Source organism: Piliocolobus tephrosceles, chromosome 8 (assembly GCF_002776525.5).
Source record: "Piliocolobus tephrosceles isolate RC106 chromosome 8, ASM277652v3, whole genome shotgun sequence".
Classification (NCBI taxonomy): Eukaryota; Metazoa; Chordata; class Mammalia; order Primates; family Cercopithecidae; genus Piliocolobus; species Piliocolobus tephrosceles.
In genome coordinates this window covers 99364566-99388089 of record NC_045441.1, presented here as the reverse complement: position 1 = coordinate 99388089, position 23524 = coordinate 99364566, and the positions used below count along the sequence as shown (strand labels likewise).

General features: G+C 41.0%; 1 long non-coding RNA gene across 1 annotated transcript; it reads right to left on the bottom strand.

The window, feature by feature from the left end:
• Nucleotides 1–13160: 13160 nt before the first annotated feature.
• On the bottom strand, nucleotides 13161–18446 carry LOC111520391. Its single transcript, XR_002724667.1, has 2 exons — nucleotides 18248–18446; nucleotides 13161–15987 (listed from the first exon to the last, which is right to left on the bottom strand). It is a non-coding gene; the product is annotated as an uncharacterized LOC111520391 (long non-coding RNA).
• Between the last annotated feature and the right edge of the window lie 5078 nt (nucleotides 18447–23524).

Sequence of the window (23524 nt, the reverse complement as noted above, 5' to 3'; positions counted from 1 at the left end):
TGGCATTCCAGGAGCAAGGAATGATGGTCAAAGGCAGTGAAGTGCACAGGGCATCAGTGGCTCTAGCATGGAGAAGAGGGAACTGCCCTGAAGTCTCTCACAGATGTGCACTCCAGGCTAACCAGATGATGTCTCTTGCCTTCTCCAGGGCCATTCTGCAGCCTCTCAGGCTTCCCTTCCATGTGCAAGCAGGGTGACATTGGAGAGGAATTGAACCATGGAAAGTTAGTTTTGCTCTGTGCTCAGTTGTCACTGAATGAGCTAAGCTGGCCGGCTTTTTGCCTTCTGTCAAGTCAGCTGCTCTCTGAATTCAAGCAGAAGTATGAGAAAGTGGTTACCACTCAGGCTTGAATTTTGCTGTTCTCACTTCTTGAGAGAGCCACAAGCTGACTCTATTTCCAAATGGCAAGCAGCACTCTGAAGGCTACCCTCACCTTAGGGCAGGACCGCACAGCACAGAAAGGCCAGCGCTTAGCACACCAGGCATATGGAGCAGCTCAGGTGCCTCCGGGTGAGTAAGTGGCACACAGCGGGAGGAGATCAGATGTTGCTAAACAGCATGAGGTCTGGGCCAACTGTTGCATCCTTCCTTCCTTGGCCACCTGGAAGCTGTCAATCAACTGAACGACAAGCATCTAATGGCTGATGGTACTTAGAGCCAGTGCAATCAGCCTCCACCCCTTTGTTTATTTCTACTTGATGTTATTTGATGAAATGTCCCTTTGGATGAGAGCCTGGTATTCATTTCCCCAGGAAGTCTGGGGTCTGGGCTCACCACTCCACAACCCCCAGCCCTGCCCCACCCTCCAACTCTATCAAAGACTACGACTGCCTCCCTGCTGGCCCTCTCCCAGTGTGGTGTAGCAGAGAGAACATGATTAGCTGGAACAGAGGAAGACACAGGCATGGCATAATGGATGTGGTGATGCCAGATGCCCCTTCCAGGAAGGGCTTGTTCTAGCTCTGGGAGTGCTGTCAGCAGACAGTTGTCAGGTACCAACCCTTCAGGGTCCACCTCAGCTGCAGAGAGCTGCCTTCCCCAAGGCCATTCCCTCCTGTGAGGCCCATATCCAGTGACTGATGGAGACAGGTGTAGACAAGTCTGGCTCTTTGGCCCAGTGCTGGCAAATCCTGCCACCCTCCCCTTCTCTCCATAGGTACTAATCCTAAGGGCACTTCCTAGTAAACACCTACAGCCTGAGTTCCCAGAGAACCCACCTTGCGAAACATGAGTTTGAATTTCATCTCAATGGTTCATGAGGCCTGTGGCTTTGGGGAGACAATCACTTATTTTTTGTAAGGCTTAATGTCTTCATCCAAGAAATGGGAATAATGGTAACTTCATAGGATTATTGTGTATGCAGAGTAATCCCTCATAAATATTAGATATCGTAATCTTGGGCAAGTTTATGGCTTCTGGGAGCTTTCGATCCTTTATGCAATAATAGAACAATACTACTTATATCTCGGGATTTTGGTAAGACTTGTATGACATAATGTATGTCTTGTTAGATGCACAATAGATAAGAGCCCCCGCCCCCCACCATTTTCCCTTTAAAATGCCCACAGAACCTTTATATAGTGAATTTAAAAGATAAGTCATGTTTATTTTCTTTTTCTGTATTGCTTGCCCTTCGTCAGTGTATAGGACATTTGTATTTGGAGGAGAAAAACTGAATGCAGAACAGAAAGGCAGGAGCTAGGGTGGAACCCTGGCCTTTTCGTCACAGCTCAATGGCCAGCTCCTCCGAGAAGCTCACCCTGACTAACTCAGCACATTCTGCAAATTATTCATGCAACCATTGATGACCATCTCTTTTTTCTTGATTCACTTTTTTAGTCCTTATAATCATATATTTTCATGGATTACAGGATTTCTGTGTTCTTATTGTAAGGCTCTGAGAAGCGGAGATGGTGTCTGTTTTTTAAAAGAGAGTATGTCCGGTGGAATACTGCCATTTTCCCTGGGATTGTTCATCTGTTACTGTGCTAGTCACCAGCAACAGACTCTTCTAACAGTGCTGCGTCCTGCTGCAACCCTGAGATGCTTCAGGAATTCCCACTGAATTGACAAAAAATCTGAGAGCCAGATGGGATCTTCTGAGGCCCCCTAGTCCAACTCTGATCATCTTATCTTTCTGGAAACTTATTTTGGGTCATCACCTTCCTTAAATAATGCATTTAAAGGCTCACGTGAAAATTTTTGCAAACCCATCTTTATTATATCTTCTCTATTTTATAATTTGATAACTCAATTTTTGAAAAAGCTTGGTCAGTTCTAGGAACATTGTCTTACACTGACATCTGCTGGGCAGGTGGAAAAATAACAGACACCTGTAATACTAGTGTCTTGTAGGAGTGGAAGCAGAGAAACTCCATTCTTCTTTTTTTGATAAGCATCTTTCTTACAACTATCCTAAATTTAAGCTTTCCTTTCCCTCTTCTCCTATTAAACCTAAAGTCTGGATTTTATATTTCTTGATAACTCTATTGCTAAAAGCCCATAGGACCATTAAGCAGCATCATTTCATAGATAATACTTAATGATGAACAATAATCACCCTCATTGCATGTGATCTTGTTTCTGCAAACACCATACCTCCAAACAACTGAGCTGTCAAGTGGGCACCATGAAATGTAAGTGGCCATTTTTAACCCTGGATTCACTCAGTTGGCTAGAACTGTGAGGCCATCTGATCTGGATCAGAATGTCTCAGTGATGGAAGGAAGAGTCATTCAGTGTGAATGTCAGAGTTCTTATTTTGAAAGTTTTTCCAGGGATCACGACCCCAGTAAAAATGTATTCAAGTGTTTCATCATCCTAATGAGACTTTGTTATAAACCATCTCTCTCTCTCTGCTTTTATTTAAACACTTTTTTTTTCTGTCCAAACAAATTCCAGCTCTAATATAATAGTCCTTTTATTCCAGGAAAGGATGGAAAAACAAGCAAATAAAGGATATGATTTGTCAAATGATCATAAATGCTAAGTTTTACAAAAGGGCAGGAAGGAAGATAAGGATTGCGTGTGTGCGTTTGGGGAGGTGGTTGCTTACTGCTCATAGAGCCGTGTGGGGGATGAAGGCTGACCCAGGAGCCTTGCGTTTCTTGTGGTGACATAAACAAGGTTAAAAAGTATGCTGTGGCTGAGGTGGGAGGATCACTTGAGCCCAGGAGGTGGAAGTTGCAGTGAGCCAAGATCGTGCTATTACACTCTAGGCTGGGTGACAGAGACTCTGTTTCAAAAAAAAAAAAAAAAAAAAAAAAGTATGCTGAGGTTTAGAAAAGACTAATCAATATACTATTTATTATAAAAACTTTATGATATTTTAATTTATTATCATAAAAACTTTACCAGATATACCAGTAGGCTATATTCTAATTGTCCCCCTTACCAATCCCTTTCACTGTACTTTTTTGGGGGTTATTTAATAATTTAATCATTAAAAGTACTTTCTGGATGGTTCCATACTTTTTTCCTGGAAGTGTTGATTTAGAGAGGAAGACAGCACCCAGGGTCTGAGCCTGTAGCATTCGTTAGCACTGCATGGGAACTAATTGATCCTCTGGGTCATCTGGAGCTTGGAGAAGGAGACGCTGAATAATTCAGATGGGGTACACAGAGGACGGGGCTTGACACCTGGGATGGATGGGCCAGGCAGACTTAGTGAGAAAAAGGGAGGTGGATTTTGGATCTGGGTAAACTTAGATTTGAAAAGTGGCTCTCCTCCTTACTAACTGTGTATCTTGGGCAGTTACTTATCTCCTCTTTGCCTTGGTTTCTTCATCTGTATATGGGGATAATAATTCCATCTTGAATAGTGCTTGTTGACATGGTGCTTGGCACATAGTAGGTGTGAAGTTATTTCTATTCCCTGTTTCAGAAGGAACACTAATTTGCTTATGTCTGGTCCTGTATCTGCTCTGAACACCCAACTGCTAATTGTTCTTTCACTTGATCCATGCCGGTTCTGAAAATCTTTAGAATTCAAGCCTTCCCCTTTTCAAGTGTTCTGGTTGCCACAAATGATCACTCTTCTCTTAAATTTCTCTGACATCCTTTCATCCTGGCATTTTCAGACTTCAAAAACCGGTCTTAGAGATTTATTGATTTAACAAATGTTTATTAAGCTCTTACAAAGTGCTAACACTGAAGACAGAACAGTGAGCAAAACAAACTAAAATTCCTGCTCTCAAAGACCTTTTATTCTGGGAGTGGATGGAAAAACAAGTAAATAGAGCTTATGAATTATCAAATAATTATAAATGCTAAGTAAAAAAAAAAAAAAAAAAAACCAAAATGCAGTGCAGGAGGGGTGATTAGGATCGTGTGTGTGTGTTTGAGGAGATGGTTGTTTGCTCTCATAGAGCTGTGTAGGGTCTGAGGGCTGACCAGGGAGTCCTGGGCTTCTTGTGGTGACATAACCAAGGTTAGGGAGCATGCTGAGGTTGATGCTGGTGGTCTCAAGGAGGACAGTGGTGTGGAGTATGAAGGCTGGAAAGTTGGTATGTTGGGCTCCAGTCAGGAGAAGATACAGTCCCCTCTTCATTCCTACCAAAGGCATTCTGGAGGAGAACATGGGGAGGGGCCTCCTGGATTACACCTGAACCACAGAGAGTCGGTGGGCTTTCCTCTCATTTGCTTCCTTCAGTTCCTGATAACAAGACAGGCTGTGGGGACGTGGTAAATGTTGGCTTCTCAAGACTCAGGCCCTAATAATCATAAAAAAAAAAAAAAAAGAAAGAAAAAGAAAGAAGATGAAATGTTGCTCCCTTCAAGAAGTTCATTCTGTTTCTTTGGAACATAAGAAAGTTGTGGAGGAGATGAGTCTTCTTCCTTGAACAACTAACCTAAGATGTGAGACCAAGAAATATTGGTGAGAAAAGATTTAGCCAATATGGCAGAGTGGAGGGGGCATTTTCTGGGATTAGAAAGTGCATTGTTCTCCTGGCTGCCCAGCTCTTGGCACATTGCATACCCTTCTGAATCTCTATTTCTCCTTCATCTCTAGGAGCAGAAGGAGGCTGGCCTCTTATATTGATTTCTGCTAAAAACGAATTCCGTGATGTTAAGAAGTTTCAATTGTATCTCTATTGTTGGAGTTTTGGACAGAAAATAGAGAATTTTAGGGTCTAGATAGAATTTTTTTGGTTTATTTTTTCTTTCCAGTTGGCTTTGGAAGCAAAGGATGCAGGAAAGGAAGACTTGGCTTCTGTTGCTGGTTTACAGGAGTGAGATTAGGTTTCTTGGATAATAGCCAAACCTACCAGAATAGGGGCAGTGGATCTTTCAAAGACTGGGAAGAATTTGTTTGGCAGGAGATTTGCTGACTTGATCAAGAGGGATTTTCCACTCAATTTTTCTGGGAAAGGGAGAAGAAAATCCTGGTAAAATAAACTTAAATGCTCCCTTTGTGGATATTCATGACTCTCAGGGCTGAATTAGTTGCTCCTGTCTGTTTCCACAGAAAGGTGGGAAGAAAGGTGAAGCCAAGGGGTAGGATAAAGGTCAATAATCTCTTGCAGGAGTAGCAGTGTGTGTATGATGAACATTTAATAAGTATGCAATGAATTAAGAAATAAATGAACGAATGAAAGACAATAAGACAAACTAAACTGTATCAGGCCTTGCTATGAGGGAATACATGAGACTGGGTAGTTTATAAAGAAAAACGATTTAGCTGGCTCACAGTTCTGCAGGCTGTACAGGAAGCATGGCGCCGGTATCGGCTTGGCTTCTGTGGAAGCATCAGGGAGCTTTTACTCATGGCAGAAGGCAAAGTGGGAGGAGGCATGTCACATGGCAAAAGCAGGAACAAGAGAGAGTAGGGAGAGAGGTGCTACATACTTAACAACTTTTTTTTTGTTATTTATTATTTTTGAGATGGGGTCTCACTCTTGCCCAGGCTGCAGTGCAATAGCTTGATCATGGCTCATTGCAGCCTTGACAGCCCTCTCCTCCTCCCCGCCCTGGGCTCAGGTGATCCCCCCACCTTAGCTTGTCAGGTAGCTGGGACTACAGGTCTGGCTAATTTTTTGTATAGATGGTGTTTGCCATGTTGCCCAGGCTGGTCTCAAACTCCTTGGCTCAAATGATCCGCCTGCCTCAGCCTCCCAAAGTGCTGGGATTGCTGGTGTGAGCCACTGTGCCTGACCTAGGTGCTACGCACTTTTAAACTACCACTCACTATTGCAGGGGCAGCACCAAGCTGTGAGGGATCCACCCTGATGATCCAGTCTCCTCCCACCAGGCCCCACCTCCAACATTGGGGATTACAGTGCAACATCAGATTTGGTGGGGATACAGATCCAGACTGTATCACAAACCAACAGGTAAGAAGAAATGAGGAGATACAGGAAAACTGACCTTAGCTTTGCATCAGTCCCAGACAGATTTCAAAAATGGACTATTAAATGTGGTTTACGATTACTTAGAAAATGATTTTTTCATGATTTGTTTTGAAAAAAATTATAGACCCATAGGACGTTATAAAAAATGTATATGTCACGAGCTCAGGAGTTCTAGACCAGCCTGGCTAAGATGGTGAAACCCCTCCTCTACTAAAAATAAAAAAATTAGCTGGGCACCTGTAGTCCCAGCTACTCAGGAGGCTGAGGAGGGAGAATCGCTTAAACCCAGGAGGCGGAGGTTGCAGTGAGCCAAGATCGCGCCACTGCACTCTAGCCTGGGCAAAAGAGCAAGACTCTGTCTCAAAAAAAAAAAAGTATATGTATATGTGTGTGTATATATATATATATATATGTGTGTATATATATATATATATACACACACACATACATATATAGAGGTTCAGTCTGTTTCCCCCAGTGATAACATCCTGCCTAACTATAGTACAACACCAAAACCAGGAAATGGGCATTAGGCCAATCCACAGAGCTTATTCACATTTCACCTGTTTGATGTGTTCTTGCATGTGTGTGTATGTATAGTTCTGTGCAGCTTTACTAATGTATAGGTTCACATAACCACCACTATAATCAAAATATAGAACTGTTCCATCACAAGGCTGTGTTGCTATCCTACACCCGCTCCTACCCTGAGGAACAATCAGTAATCTGTTCTCCATCTTCAGAATTTTTCATTTCAAGAATGTTATATAAATGAAATCATATAGTATATAACTTTTTAGTGTTGGTTCTTTTAGGCTGGGTGTGGTGGCTTATGCCTATAATCCTAGCACTTTGGGAGGCCGAGGTGGGTGGATCAATTGAGCTCAGGAGTTCAAGACCAGCCTGGGCAACATGGTGAAATCTCGTCTGTACTAAAAATACAAAAATTAGCTGTGGTGACTCATGCCTATAATCCCAGCTACTTGGGAGGCTGAGGTGGGAGGATCACCTGAGCCCAGGAGTTTGAGGCTGATCGTGCCACTGCACTCCAGCCTGGGCACAAGAGCAAGACCCTTTCTCCAAAAAAAAAAAAAAAAAAAGTTTGGCTCTTTTCACTCAGCATAATTCCCTTAAGAAGTATCCAAGTTGCTTCATTTATCAATAGTTTGTTCCTTTTTACTGCTGAGAAGTATTCCAATGTATGGTGTATGGATAGATGACAGTGTGTTTAACCTTTCACCTGCAAAAGACTATTTGGGTGGCTTTTGTTTATTATGAATAAAGCCATCATGAACATTCATATACAGGTCTCTGGTGAACGTAAGTTTTCATAGCTTTGACATAAGTACTCAAGAGTGCAATTATTGGATTATAGGGTACTTGTATGTTTAGTTTTAGAACAATTTGGAAAATTATAGAAGAGTGCCTCTGACTGCTGGCAAGAGGTGGGACTCCCTTGGATTCGGGTCTGTCTGATCATCACTCCGCCAAGGAACCAGATACGGGACAATGGAAAATTTGCCCAGTCTCTCTGTGCCTGCGTTTTCTTTTCTGTCACTTAACAAAAATAGTGCCTTCCCCACAAACCCCGCAGGCAGTTATGAATAATACATTTATGGGAAAGTTCTTTAGGCGAAACATAAACTCATGACATTAGTATTTCATTGAGGACCAAATATACGCTTAAAATCTAGCATAATTAATCTCTCTCTCTGACTCTCACTTTACTAAATTCCTTAGATTTTCCCATTCCGCCTTCCACCTTTTTGAGCTGTGTTTCAAAATGCAGCATGGCTGGCTCTAACAGAGGTGCTCTTTTGTCTTGGGAACTGCTTTTCTAGTCTAGATCATTAAGCCTTCTCTCCTCTCCTAAATCTGTACTATAGCAAACTGATCTTGTTTATTCATCCTATGCTCTGTGACTTCTTAGGTGTCTTTATGTCTGAAAACCACATGAGCCCCAGACCAAGGGCTACTGTCCAAAGTACTATTCAGCTGAACCCACCCAAAAATACAAGCTTTAATTTGTCTTAAAGAATAGATAAATATTAGTTTAAGCTCCACAATGAAATATAAGTGTAGATTCACTTTACTCACAGTTCCACTGAAAATTATATATGTACGTATGTGTGAATTAGGTTGAAGGGGGGCTATTTTTTTAAGTGCCACAGATTTGTCTATATTTTTGCAGAGAATAGTAGGATATTGTTTATGGTTTGCGATTATGGTCATCATTACCTTTAATTTTTAACTATGTGTTTAATCACTAAAGGGATTGGATTTATGGACTTAGGTCAAAAATTGAGAATTAAAGAATTAATGATCATTTATGGTCATCATTACCTTTAATTTTTAACTGTGTGGTTAATCACTAAAGGGATTGAGTTCACGGGCTTAGGTCAAAAATTGAGAATTAAAGAATTAATCCTTTGGGGGATATTTTAAGGAAAAGAAAAGAACTAGTGACCACAGAATCTTTAAATTAAGTATGAAAACACAATTAGGATTTCTAACAGTGAACTAGAGATCCTGGAATAATTTCAAGTTTTCTTAATTTGAATGCTTATTTGCTATTCATACTTGATTCTCCCCACCCTGTAACCTCATTAAGAAACAGAGTGATGTGTATATCAGAAAAAGAGAGAAAAAAATATTTTCATGATTTGAGGAGCCACTAGGAAGAGTGTCTTGATGAAAATACCTTTCAAAAGTCTGTCACATAATCCTGACATCCACCATTAGAGAATTATTACTTTTTAAGCACTAGTTCTCTGGGAGGCAGAGATATTCAGCTGCTGCCAGTTGAGAACACAGAAACAAGGCCACATAGGGTGAACTGCAAAGCACAGGCTCTCCAATCAAATGGAGCTAGAGTTGAATTTGGCTGTGGCACTTACTAGCCGTGGGATCCTGGGCAAGTTACTTTTCTTTGAGTCCCAATTTATTCATCTTTAAAATGGAGTTAATAATGGCTATCACATGAGAAATACAATTTAAATGAACACATGTTCTCTCTCCATATATATATATATATATATATATATGTATATATGTATATGAGGAACTTAATATACTACTTGGTTTAAAATAGGTTCCCAGTACATTGCAATGATAATTATTAGCAATGGTAGAAATATTTAATTCAAATTGGGATTTGCATAGCTTTAGGGGTACATGAAGACATCCCAAGAGCTATGCAGACTCAGAATCAATTTCCAAATTCTCACTCTCTCTTTCTCTCTCTCTCTCTCTCTATATATATATATTTCTATATTTGCTCAAAAGTGCACCTGAATCAAGCTGCTTCTCTTCATCTACCTTTTCTTTTATAGCTCCTTTTCTTCTGTGCTACAAAAAAGTGACAAATTTTTCATCCAACTCAAATTATACTGTGGTACCTTGATTGCCCTGGGTATACAAACCTGTGGGACACCAAGCTGAGAAAAGTCAAACTATGGGTATTTGAGAGAGAGAGAGACTCTCAAAGGAAATACTCTCTGTCGAAGGAAATACTATGGGTATTTTCCTTTACTCAAACCAGTATAAACCAAAGGTGCAGGGCATATTACCTTTTCTGTCTTATGCTTATCTCTCTTAGGGGCAAAGCACACCTTAAGCAGGTATGGTCACCCATGTCGGGGTGTTTGGACTTCAGGAGTATCATAGAATCAGACAGGAGAAGTGATGGCATTTTCCTCCTGTCTTCACTACTGGCAAAAAGGGCATTGTTCCTGAGGAAAGAGACTCTTGAGAATAAAGCAGGCCAGGCACAGTGGCTCACGCCTGTAATCCCAGCACTTTGGGAGGCCAAGGTGGGCAGATCACTTGAGGTCAGGAGTTCGAGATTAGCCTGGCCAACATGGTGAAACCCCATCTCTCCTAAAAATACAAAAATTAGCCAGACGTGGTGTTAGGACCCCATAATCCGAGCTACTCGGGAGACTGAAGCAGAAGAATCACTTGAACCTGGGAGGTGGAGGTTGCAAAGAGCTGAGATCGCACCACCGTACTTCAACCTGGGTGACAGAGTGAGACTCCATCTCAAAAAAAAAAAAAAAAAGAGAGAGAATAAAACAAAGAGAAAATCTCTTAGAAATATTGAAGATGGCAGTAAGTTATTCATCCAGGTGGCAAACTCATGGGAGGTCTCTGTCTATCTTGAAATATACAAGATTTGTAAGAAGTGTACTGGGAAATGCCAGTGAGCTATGAACCACACTTTCTCTGCAATTTCACCATCTCAGTAATGAGAGCAAGCTCAGTGAATACTCTGATTGATCTGCATTTTACTCTGTGTCTCAGTAGTGTAATTTGCATAACTTCAAGGTGAAAAGATCTACAATTTCTTCCAACGTATCAAGGCTACATATTTTAATAAAAGAAACACATATTAGAGGTAAGTTAGTATTTTGTATTTTCTTAAATATTTACTCAGATTTCTAGAAGAAACACTTGCATTAATTTTTGCTAAAAGTTAGCAAAATATGAAATCTTTTTTTTTTTTTTTTTTTTTTTTTTTTTGAGACGGAGTCTTGCTCTGTCGCCCGGACTGGAGTGCAGTGGCCGGATCTCAGCTCACTGCAAGCTCCGCCTCCCTGGTTTACGCCATTCTCCTGCCTCAGCCTCCCGAGTAGCTGAGACTACAGGCGCCCGCCACCTCGCCCAGCTACTTTTTGTATTTTTAGTAGAGACGGGGTTTCACTGTGTTAGCCAGGGTGGTCTCGATCTCCTGACCTCGTGATCCGCCCGTCTCGGCCTCCCAAAGTGCTGGGATTACAGGCTTGAGCCACCACGCCCGGCGCAAAATATGAAATCTATACCCATTTTTGATGAAGGTACAAGTCTCCTGCTCACTGTCACTCATGAACAACTTTCCTGTTCATGTATTTATTCCTGCCATGTAGTTATTAGGTATATAAGTCAGCTTGTATTGCCATAACAAAATACCATGCACCAGGTGGCTTAAACAATAGAAATGTATTTTCTCATCACTCTGGAGGCTAGAAATCCAAAATTAGGGTGTCAGCATGGTCAAGTTCTGGTGTGGGCTCTCTTCCTGGCTGGCAGATGGCTGCCTTCTCGTTATATCCTCACATGGGGGGCAGGAGGAGATAGAGAATGAGAGTGAGAGCGAGATAGAGGGCATGAATGAGAGTGTCTGGCATCTATCCTCTTCTTTAAAGGGCACCGGTCTTATTGAAGTAGGACCCCAGCCTGCGACCTCACTTAACCTTTATCACCTCTTCACAGGCACTATTTCCAAATATAGTCACATTGAGGTTAAGCCTTGAAAATATCAATTTTGGGGAAATGAAATTCAGACCGCAAAATTAGCATTAAGTAATTTAACAGGAATATGTTGGAGATTATACTCTAATGTGCTTAATAATCCTTAATGTGCTTTCCATAATCTTGTACTATACTTATTGGTGACTAAGTTCTTTCTTTTTCTGTCAACTTACATAAAGTATTTAAACTATACTGTCAAAAGCATATATTGCTTTTTGGTTCAAAAGCAAAAAAATTTTCCAAAATGTAAATCTAATATGCAATGACTTGAACTTTAGAAAACTGGCTTGATTTAATTAGTATTAATTTCTCCCTTTCAGATGTTGATATACTGATTTCAGTTCTGCTAAGTGTATTGTCTTCAGTCGTATTTGGGGAGAAATTATTAATATATACATGAATATCCCCCAGTGTCTGTCCTTCTGTCATTTCTTTACTCTGCATTTTGAGACATCCTTAAAAAAATGAAATTTGGCATTATATGTAGGTCTCTGTCCACAGTCAAGGAGAAAAGTCCCCAAATGCACAATTTACGATTTTCTGTTTTTGTTTCTAACTCCAGTTTCATCTATTTTAGCTCCATAAGCAATACAACTGTAAATGAAAAGGTGAGGGTATAATCAATAGCCATGTAATAAGTCTTGGCCAAGCTTTTTTGGGTCATACTTCCTAGAAACTTAGAAAGTGAACTCTAATAATTAGGTGACACATTTCTTCTTCTTCTCCTTCTCCTCCTCCTCCTCCTCCCTCTTCCTCCTCCTTCCTCCTCCTCCTCCTCCCTCCTCCTCCTCCTTCTTCTTCTTCTTTCTTCTTCTCCCTCTTCTTCTTCCTCTTCCTCTTCTTCTTCTTCCTCTTCCTCCTCCTCCTCCTCCTCTTCTTCTTCTTCTCCTTCTCCTTCTCCTTCTTCTCCTTCTTCTCCTTCTTCTTCTTCTTTCTTCATAAATTTGGTAGTTTCCAATTCTTTGCTTTCAATAAAATTAAAGGAGGACCTAACCAAGTTGTCAACAGATAGGTCAATAGTTTTTCATAACACATTACTGTGTACTTTTTGACTTATAATCAAGAAGGCGTTCAAATAACAGAGTGACATTTTCATCAGAAAATGCCTAACATTCTCGTTACTTATTTAATTGAACAAGTTTTCACAGGACTTATGTCTAAAAAAATAAAAAATAAGAGTAGAATTGATGCTGACTTCTGTCTCATTTTAACAGTGAGGAACAGCCACAGATACATGAACTAATTTTAAAAGATCCATTCATTTAGTTTAATTTTCCAACAACACTTAACTTGCTATGTTTTATAATTATTTATCAAAATATGCTATATGCTATATATTTATGTTGCTTTAGTCAGTTGTATACTAAAAATCATTGTAAAAATAATTCAATCCAGAAAACTTCAAAATTTTGAAAAGGAATAATACAAATTTTTCTGTTGTTAAAAAAGAGGTTGTTGGTGAATTTTTAAGACTGAGGGTGGGAGACTAAGTGTCAAATTGCGATGGCATTTAGAGTTCATTGGATACAAAGTGTGATATATTTTATTTAAAAATAAATATTTACAATATACTAAAAAGTATACATTTTGAAGTTATTCAAATTTATGATGAAAAATCTTAGGTGTCTACTTGAAAATGTGCAAGGCGATACACAGATTTTCAAAGTTCCTTTAGTAAGTATGAGAGAAATTAGTTTGAAGACCTTGTTCAGCTGATCAGATCTTTACAGTTTGATGGTGACAGACTTCATGGAGTAAAGTAGATAAAAAGAAGGATATACGTGGGTATGTTGTTGATATGGGTTCTTGTGACAGAAAAGTAGACTCGGTGAAAAATATAACAAAATAATACATAATTCCCAAGCTCTTAAATTTTTTTGGCCAGCACCTTTGAGACATAGCATATCCATTGTTTATGAACTTTGCAAAGCAGATTTATGAAGTTGCTTTTTCTTTTGGATGGGCTTACTTATGTTGGAGACCAATAATCCACTGTTATAACCATATTACCATGTGCCTAGCACTGTGCTAATTATTAGAGATACAGAGATGAACAAGGAGAGAAGATCCCTCAAGGGATAGACAGGATAGAAGAAAAAGGGAAGTTAAACTAGTCTAAGTTGGAAGTCAATGATGATGTGCTGTATTTTTCATTTGTATCCCATATTTGTGCAAAAAACTTGAGATTGGGTAAAGATCTCCCTCATTATCCAATCTGTTGAGGAATGGAACAGGATGGAACAAAATGGTGGAAGGAAGGTGAATTTGCTCTCTCTTTTTGAGCTGGGACATCTATCTTTTTCAGCTCTCTGACAATGGTGCTCTTAGTTGTTGGGCCTTTGTACTGGGACTGAATTGTACCACCAGCTTTCCTAGGTCTCCAGCTCACAGACAGCAGATTGACGGATTTCTCAGCCTCCGTAGTCATGGGAGCCAATTCCATTTCTCTCTCTCTATCTATACCTCCTGTTGGTTCTGTTTCTCTGGAGAACAGAACCCTGACTAATACAAATGGTTTATGGTACAAGGCTTTCCGAATCCTTTGGGTTTGGATCTTGAAGTTAATTCTCTAAAATTTAAAGGAAAAAAAAAAAGAGAATCCGTTTTTTCTTCTCTCAAACTCCTGCCACTTACAATAGAGAGCCATACTCCCAATACCACCCTGAATGCGCCCAATTTCATTTGATCTAGGAAGCTACGCCCAACTAGGGTTGGGCCTAGTTAGTATTTAGATGGGAGAAAGCCAGGCCCCTGTAGACCATGGTTTCTGGTGTGCATTTACCAAGCTCTCTCTGTAGTTCATGATCAGTGGCTTTTGTTCTGCCTGGATGGTCCTACCCTGATATACCCAGAAAGTGTCTGCTGACTGCTGAATGGTGGGTGAAAAGAAAGGGCAACAGGAATTAGAAAGCACATGGTTTAATAATTTTTAAAAATTCCCTACTTGAATTGGGAAGTGATGCAGGTTTCTGGAATTTTCATCAAGAGATCATGGTGTTTCTAGGAAGCTGGCTAACTATGCCTGTTATATATATATGACAACAAAAAACGCAAGAACCAAAGAACTACAACCTACTCAATTACATTGCAACTTGCCAGGAATTAAGTAATGGTGTTCTCGGAATTGGAGAGTATGATGTAATCAGTGTTTATCTGACTCTCTGCTGAAGAGCCTGGGCTTAGCTTCCTGAGGACCAGCAGGCTACCTAGTTGGTAATGTCTCTTGAATGGAGAGCAGCTCATCCAAGAGCCCAGCTTTTGAGGGCATAGAGTTGATGAATTTCATGGGAAAGGCAGGACCCTTCACTCCACCTTCTAGCTGTTTAATAGCAATTCTCAAACTTTAGTATGAATACAAGTCATTTAGGAAGATTGTTTAATAATATAGATTTCAGGAACCCCCATACAGATCATCTGATTCATAGGTCTGGGTTGGGGCCTAGGAATTTACATTTTTACAGACTTCTTCTGGACCATGTTTTGAGACCTTTAGACTCCCATTTGGAGAGCCTAGGATAAAACTTTAATAATTGTTGAAAATACCACCCTTAGATCCAGACCAGAGGGGCTCCTGCCCTGGGGTCTGTGGTTTAGAGGGCCCTGCTCTGGCCCTCCTCTGGCCATGTTGGTCCCCATGGGATGAGGAGTCTGGGGGCTCTAGGGGATATGCCAACCTTGAGACTGTGAGCAGACTTCCATACTGTGATCTGGGGAGAGAGAGAGAAGTTGATTTTGAAGAATTGGCGCCTGTAATAATAGAGGCTGAGAAATCCCACAATCTGCTATGTGCAAGCTGGAGCCGAGGAAAGCCAATGGTATAGTTCAGTCCAAGTCAAAATGCCTGAGAACCAGGGAAGCCAATGGTGTGAATCTCAGTCGAGGGCCAGAGAAGATGTGATGAAATGTCTCTGCTCAAGCAGGCAGGCAGCAAGCAAGTAAGGGCGAATTCCTCCTTCCTTTGCCTTTTGTTCTCTTCAGGTCCTCAGGAGAGTAGATGGTGCCCACCCACACTGGGGCAAACACCGACTTTGCCAATCCACAGATTCAAATTCTAATCTCCTCTGGAAACACCCTCACAGACATACCCAGAAATCAGGTTTAATCCGAGCACCTGCATCCAGTCAAGTTGCCACATAAAATTCACAATCACAGGCGCTGAGCTGGCTCCTGACTGTGCATGGGCTTCTTCCCTGGTCTGACCTCTAGAGGGCATACCCTGCTGGGCGTGTCATTATGTCTGAGCAGTGGCCAAGGGGCAGCTGTTTGTGGGGGTGTGGATGGAGTTGAGTGTGTGAGCTGCAGTGTGCACTCGTGTCCCCAGGAAGCCCCTCATTCATGGAGGGCTGGCTGTGGGAAAAGAGGGAGCGTGGGCCGTGGGCCAGAAATTGGCGCTCCCTGTGCCACCGCATTACTACCTTGGGTTTCTGGGTTGTTTGGAGGGTATATTTATCAGATAGGAGAATAGGATCTTTTATTCAGCAGTTTGTTAGCTTTGATTTATAACTTCTAAATAACTAGACATATGGTTTGGGGACCTTAGTCTGTACTCTTGCTTTGGGCCTCACAAATGTTAGAGGCAGACCAGATCAACATTTCCAGACTAGTAACATATTAGACGTGATTTCTTCTAAACAAGAATTGTCCTTCAAGCCAGGCCCCAGGGAGGGAAAAATGGACAAAAGGTAAAGGAATATGACCTCCAGGCTGGCAGGGCCAAGGGAGGGAAAACCCAGCTTGCATGGCAAGGTAACAAATCTTGGCGTGTCCTTTCCAAGCCCTGTCTGCATCTCAGGTAAGGAGTGAGAGAACGGGAGTGGGGCATAATTCTGTTTTGCAGAACTGACAGATTTGAGCTATCTTGGGGGACCCAAAATCTGGGTTTTTCTGATTTCATTCTCTCCAGGATTCTAGCCTCCCCAGCATGAGTCAAGTTGTCCTAATTTTTCCCAGAATGAGATAATAGTCTGAAAATGTGAACAATTTTCTGGCTAACTTTAACATATTTTCTAAAACAATTGCACATAAAAAAGACTTGTTCAATTATTTTAAAGGGGACTAACACAGGAAACTTTTATATATTTCACACACATTGGAATGTGTAAAAGACATTGTTACATGACAGTCACTACTTGATACCATATTCCACATACTTTAATGAAAATATTCCTTAAAACACCCAATTGCTTTTCTCCCATTAGATCTGCTATGTACAGTTTTCCAAGTTGTTGACTGTGTGAGAATACTTAGCCCAAGAAATGAATGGGATCTAAAGTCCAGCCTACTGTCTCCTTGTCAAGCTGAGTGCCCTGACATGGCCTGCATCCACCAGGAGGAAGGATGCTTTTTTCTAATCACAAAAGTCACACTCTGCTTGTCAAACCACATACCTTGCTCATGAGAGGGGCATGTTTGCTGAGGTTACCCTCAAAATAACAGAGTTGAGGATGCTAAAATGATGCCACATGTTGAGGGATAGTGAAAGCCTTCTAGGGAGACGGTCATCTGGGAATTTGATTACTTGCCCTCTCCTCCTCTGCACCCTTTCTCCCTCTCTCCCTTCCACTGCAGTGAGGAGAAAGAATGCCTTTCTGGGAAAAAAATTACTGGCAAAAAACAAACCAAAACAAAACAAAACGCCAAGAAACCCCACAATAACACAGCTGCTGTGATTTCTGTGGGTCCTAGAGAAAAGAGGAGCTCACTGCTGCTTCAACCTGTGTAATAGCCAGGTCCTGGGACAGAATTAGCTAGAGTTAGAAAATAAAGTCAACATGGTGAGTACAGCTGGAGATGGAACATTCATTGCCACCCATCTACTAGCCTGGAATCAGGGAAGTAATTAGTCCAATGTGGATCAGCATTGGTCATGGACTAGAGGAAGACATCTCCTACCCTTGCCCAATCCTGAAGCCCCTTTTGGGCCCTGCTGGAACTCACAGTCCATTATTAGCAAAACCCAATTGTGTCAGCCTTGGCTCTGACTCTTCCAGCACCATCTCACTCTGATGAAAACCTGGCTCTACCCTGGGAATGCTGCCTTCTGATTCTGCCGGTATTCTCCGTGTCCCGTGGTGGCTGTGGTTTTCTCCCTCCAGTTGTGCCATGGGGCCTGGAGGCGGGGTGTGTTTCTTTTTCACTCCTCATTGCCACCTCTGCATCATTCTCTCTTTCTCCTCCCTAAAAGTGTCCTGCGTTGAATCTCAGGTTATCGGGTTATGTCACCTGACTTCTTATTTTGTGACATCTGTCATACTGAGGTCATTCCGTCTGGTTCCTCAGTGTTCCTGCTTCACCATTGCACTCCTCTTCGTGTCTTAACTCTGAGCAAGTTCAACTTACACATGGATTGTCCCTCCATTATCCTGGTATCTCAGTTCCCTACTGACCTCTCCTTTCACAATCTGGTCCTTCCCCTTGCATCACCGTCATTGCAGACCCTGTCATTTCCCACAGTTGCAAGGCCTCCATGGCTGCAAGGCATGCCGCCCACTCTAGGATCCCTGCTTCCTCTCTTTATAGCACACTCCCTCAATCACCCTGTGTGCTAGGGCTGTCAAAGCAAAGTGCCACAAATTAGGTGGCTTAAAGAATAGAAATGTATTCTCACACAGTTCTGGAGGTTGGAAGTCTGAGATCAAGGTGTTGATGGAGTTGATACCATGTAGGGGGATGCCCCAGGCTGCTGTCCTGGCCTCTGGTGAATTGCTGGCAATCCTTGGCTTGTAGATTCGTCACTCCAACTTCTGCCTTCGTGTTCACATGGTGTTCTCCTTGTGTGCCTGTCTGTACCCAAATTTCCTATTTTTATAAGGCCACCAGTCATACTGGATTAGGACACCCCCTCATCTTAACTAATTAGGATATATGTGCAATGACCCTATTTCCAAGTAAGGTAACATTCTGAGGTACCAGAGGTTAGGACTTCAACATTTAAATTTTTTGGGGGGGCATACAATTTAACCCCTAACATTCTCCATCTCCAGCAATCCTTCCATCTTAAATTCATGAACATAAACCCTTAATGCTGCTTGGCAAACATACTCCCTGATATAGTTTGGCTGTGTCCCCACCCAAATCTCATCTTGAATTGTAGCTCCCACAATCCCCAAGTGTTGTGGGAGGGACCTGGTGGGAGGTAATTGAATCAGGGAGACAGGATTTTCCTGTGCTGTTCTTGTGATAGTGAATAAGTCTTACAAGATCTGATGGTTTTACAAAGGGCAGTTCCCCTGCACACCTTCTCTTGCCTCCCACCATGTAAGACGTGCATTTGTTCCTTCTTTGCCTTCTGCCATGATTGTGAGGCTTCCCCAGCCATGTGGAACTGTGAGTCCATTAAGCCTCTTTTTCTTTATAAATTACCCAGTCTCAGGTATTTCTTCATAGCAGTATGAGAATGGACTAATACACTCCCTCCTCTATGTCATCAGTTTTTCCCCTCTTGGTCTCATCATTACTATGACCATATAAAGATGCTATTATTTCTTTCACATTAGTTATATTAAAAATTTTCTTGACCCCACATCCACCTCTAGCTCTCCCTCTGGCTCTACTATCTCTGCTGCTCTTCACTGCATGATTCTTCTGCAAGTATAGGTTGTCTATACTTACTGCCTTCAATTCTTCTCCTTCCATTCCCTTCAAATCAAACTTTTGCCCCCACTACTCCTCTGAAAGTTCTTATGTGAAGGTTAATACAGTTTGTAGTGTTAGTGAATTTCTTCTTTTTTTTTTTGTCATGGTTATCCTCGATGAAAAATTGAACTTACTCCCATTTATTGCATGGGTTAAGTGATGAGGTTTGCCCAAAGCTCAGGAAAACAAGGAGAAGGTGAAATAATGAACAATATATAGATTGGCCGGAAAAATACAGAATGAAAAAATTGTTTAGAAGAAGGTAATACTTTTATAGCATTGGCCGCTCTATAGAGATTCGATTTTTAGCATTTACATTTACACATTTTAACCAATTACTTTGCCCATTTGGAGCACATGGATGCATTTACACTGACCACTCTGTGTCCTTCCAGGTTCTCTCTGTGTGGCTTTCCTTTCCTGATCTCTGGCAATTTGGAATCCCAAGCCCTTTCTGGGATTATTACCTAGCCCCCAGGTCAAGCCTCTCTAGGGATCCAGCGTGGAGGAGGGAGGAAGAGGAGGGGGTGGTGGTAAAAGGGGGCAGGAGCAGGAGGATTTAGTGGAACAAAGGGATGAGAGAAAATAGGAAAGAAGAAAAAACAGCAGACCCAGGCAACACGTGATGTGGCCATAAAAACTGTTTTCTGTACTGTCGCTGCAATTAAATTTTAAAAACATGCTTACCCTTTTTTTTTTTTAATTAGCAAACTCCTTCAAAGGGGGTGGATTGTATAGTTTCTGGCATGCTGCAGGGGAGAAAAAGTCCATCTGAATACTTTATAAGCATGCTTTGAATTCAGAACTTTATAATTCTTCAGAAACAACTAATGAAAAAAAGAGTGCTGTTGGGATGACTGTGAGTCACTTCCCCACCCTATGATTCACTAAGTCACAAATGCTGGACATGCAAAAGAAGGACTTTTGATTTTGAGGACTCATGAGCTGATTCAATACTGTCTTTATGTTTTGACACTATCTATTCAAGTTCAAGCTTTGAGGTGTTTTGGCACCATAAAGCAGCATCAAGGTAAGGGATCAAAGGATGGGAAAAGCCAGCATGAGTGGAGGTTTGTTAGCTAGAAGCATCCAATTCTTGCATAGTAATCAGAAGGCAAGGTTAGGCAGCTACTGATAGCATGGATGCTGAAGAAAGCAGAAGTACTTTCAAATCCAGATAGCTCCAATTGCTTGCTCTCCTATGACTACTCTTAACTGAAATATTTATAGCGGCTCAAGAATGATAGCAGAATAAATATCCCTGGGCTCCCCACTGGTCTAAATCCCTCCACAAAAAACCTTGTCACTGGTATTTGTTAAAATTCATCCAAAGAAACACTGATAAATACTATATGTTTAGAAAACATCATATAAAATATGCAAATAAATAAGCTATACAGTAATTGGTCCCTTAAGTTATTTTAAGGAGGTAAAATTTTCTAACATCTGAATTTCTTCCTGTCAGAGGTGTTTGAACCAGAGCAATTCCATCTTGAATAGGGGGTGGGTAAAATAAGACTGAGACCTACTGAGCTGCATTCCCAGGAGGTTAAGGCATTCCTAGACATAGGCTGAGATAGGTCCTTGGCACAAGCTACAGGTCACAAAGACCTGGCTGATAAAACAGCATGGGTAAAAAAGCTGTCCAAAACCCACCAAAACAGAGATGGCAATGAAAGTGACCTCTGGTCATCTCACTGCTCATTATACGCTAATTATATAATGCATTAACATGTTAAAGATACTCCCACCAGTGCCATACAGTTTACAAATGCCATAGCAACATCAGGAAGTTACCCTATATGGTCTAAAAAGTCAGTGAGGGCAGAGGCGGGAACCTTCAGTTCCGAGAATTGCCCAACCCTTTCCTGGAAACTCATGAATAATCAACCCCTTGTTTAGCATATAATCAAGAAGTAACAAAAAGTATCATCAGTCGAGCAGCCCACACCACTGTTCTGCCCATGGAGTAGCCATTCTTTATTCCTTTACTTTTCTGATAAACTTGCTTTCACTTTACTGTATGGACTTGCCCTGAATTCTTTCTTGCGTGAGGTCCAAGAACCCTCTCTTGGGTTCTGAATTGAGACCCCTTTCTATAACAAAAACATTTGACTTTATTACTAGGTCATGACATTCTGGAAGGTTTCTTTGGAATGATGTCCTAGTTTGAGCTCCCAGTTTGATAGTACAAGTTGAGTACCCTTAATGAAAAAATCTGAAACCTGAAATGCTCCAAAATTTGAAATTTTTGAGCGCCAACATGATACTCAAAGGAAATGCTCATTGGAGCATTTCAGATTTTGGATTTTTGAATTAGGGATGCTCAACAACTAAGTATAATGCAAATATTCAAAAATTGGAAAAAATTCAAAATTGGAAACACTTCTCATCCCAAGTATTTCAGATAAGGGATGCTCACCCTGTAAAACTTGAACATTCTTGTTAGAAAATTAGATGTTATGAATGAGATGAATGTACCTGTATTTGGTTTGTTTTTCTGTTTTAAGAAACTAAATGTTCAAAGATTATTAGCATACACTCAATTACAGAGATGTTAAATACTAATTGGATTGTGACTCTGATTTTATTTTCATCTAGATTATTTTGATTTACCTATGACATTATTTCATATCACTACTCATAGGGAGCCTACCTTTTTGCTTGGTAGTGAGTGTGAAGCAGCTGAAAGAAATGGAGATATCTGAGAAACTACCAGCTGGCAACCAATATATACACTTGAGATACAGCTATGTATTTTTCAGATTGGAACAGTAAGTGACTATAGGATCCAAAACAGAAAATTTGGTGTTAAATCCCCCATAAGTATCTTGTGTGATAGCATATTTTAAGATTGCTGAATTCATGGGGAAAAAAGCATACTGCTAAACCAAAATGCATGAGTACAGTTGAGAAGTTAAAAAGTAATATTCCTGTTTTTGAAATTTTACCCCTAATTTTGACAACAGCAGCAAAACTTCTTGGTTAAGTTTATTAGATTAAAAATATTGCTAAAATCAGGCTAAATATGCATGCAAAGTTCCTTCTGATAAAAACTGGCAAAAAAAAAAAACCATTAGAAATCAATAGAATTATAAACTAGATCATGCCTTGAGCTAGGAAAGACGAAATGACCGTCACTAGTAAACTGATAGGCACGAGTTCTCGATAGGCAATGACTTACTTATGTTAAAAGATGGAAGAAACATAGATCAGTGTAGTTCAAGCCCTTCACAAATGTTAGAAACCAAGAAATTGAGGTGCAAAGTGGTTGCGTGACTTGCCCAAGGTCCCATGACTTGTTAATGGCAGAGCCAGGCTGGAATTTGACCCTGCATTCCAGGAAAGAGCACCTTTATTATACCATACCAGACCAGCACCAAAATTCCAGGACTGCTTTTGCAAGTGTTATGTTTAACCAGGGTTCTTAATTACTAGCTGGTAAGGAATTTGCATAGAACCATATGGATGTAGATCAAAATCACATGATTAAATGTTTCACAAGTGGTGAATTACATATATGTGTACATATATACATATGTGTGTGTATATATATGAATGAGAGAATTAAAATTACTTTAAAATATATTTAATTTACAAAAAAGCCTTGGGACCATCTACTGAGGTGAAAACAGTGATGTCATGGAAAGATTACCAGATGTCTACAGGAACTGACCTCTCATCTTGCCCTGCTATGCATTGGCTGTGGAATTGCTTCATTCTCCAGTCAACAAAACGGGGATGTTGATGACTGCTCTACCTCCAAGAAACACTCTAAGGATAAATAAAATAGAATAAGTGGAATGTTCTGAGGGTTTCTAACAGGGGAACCCGCCCCCAATATTTCAACATAGGTTCTTTCTATTTTCCATAAGTGTCAGCTGGCTGAGAAATAAAGAGAAAGAGTACAAAGAGAGGAATTTTACAGCTGGGCCTCCAGGGGTGACATCACGTATCAGTAGGACTGTGATGCCCATCTGAGCCATAAAACCAGCAGGTTTTTATTAAGGGTTTCAAAAGGGGAGGGGGTGCAAGAACAGGGAGTAGGTCACAAAGATCACATGCTTCAAAGGGCAAAAGGCAGAACAAAGATCATATGCTTCTGAGGAAACAGGACAAAGGGCAAAAGGCGGAACTTTTGATAAGGGTCTATGTTCAGCAGTGTATGTATTGTCTTGATACACATCTTAACAGAAAACAGGATTTGAGAGCAGAGAACCATTCTGACTTCAAATGTACCAGGGCGGGG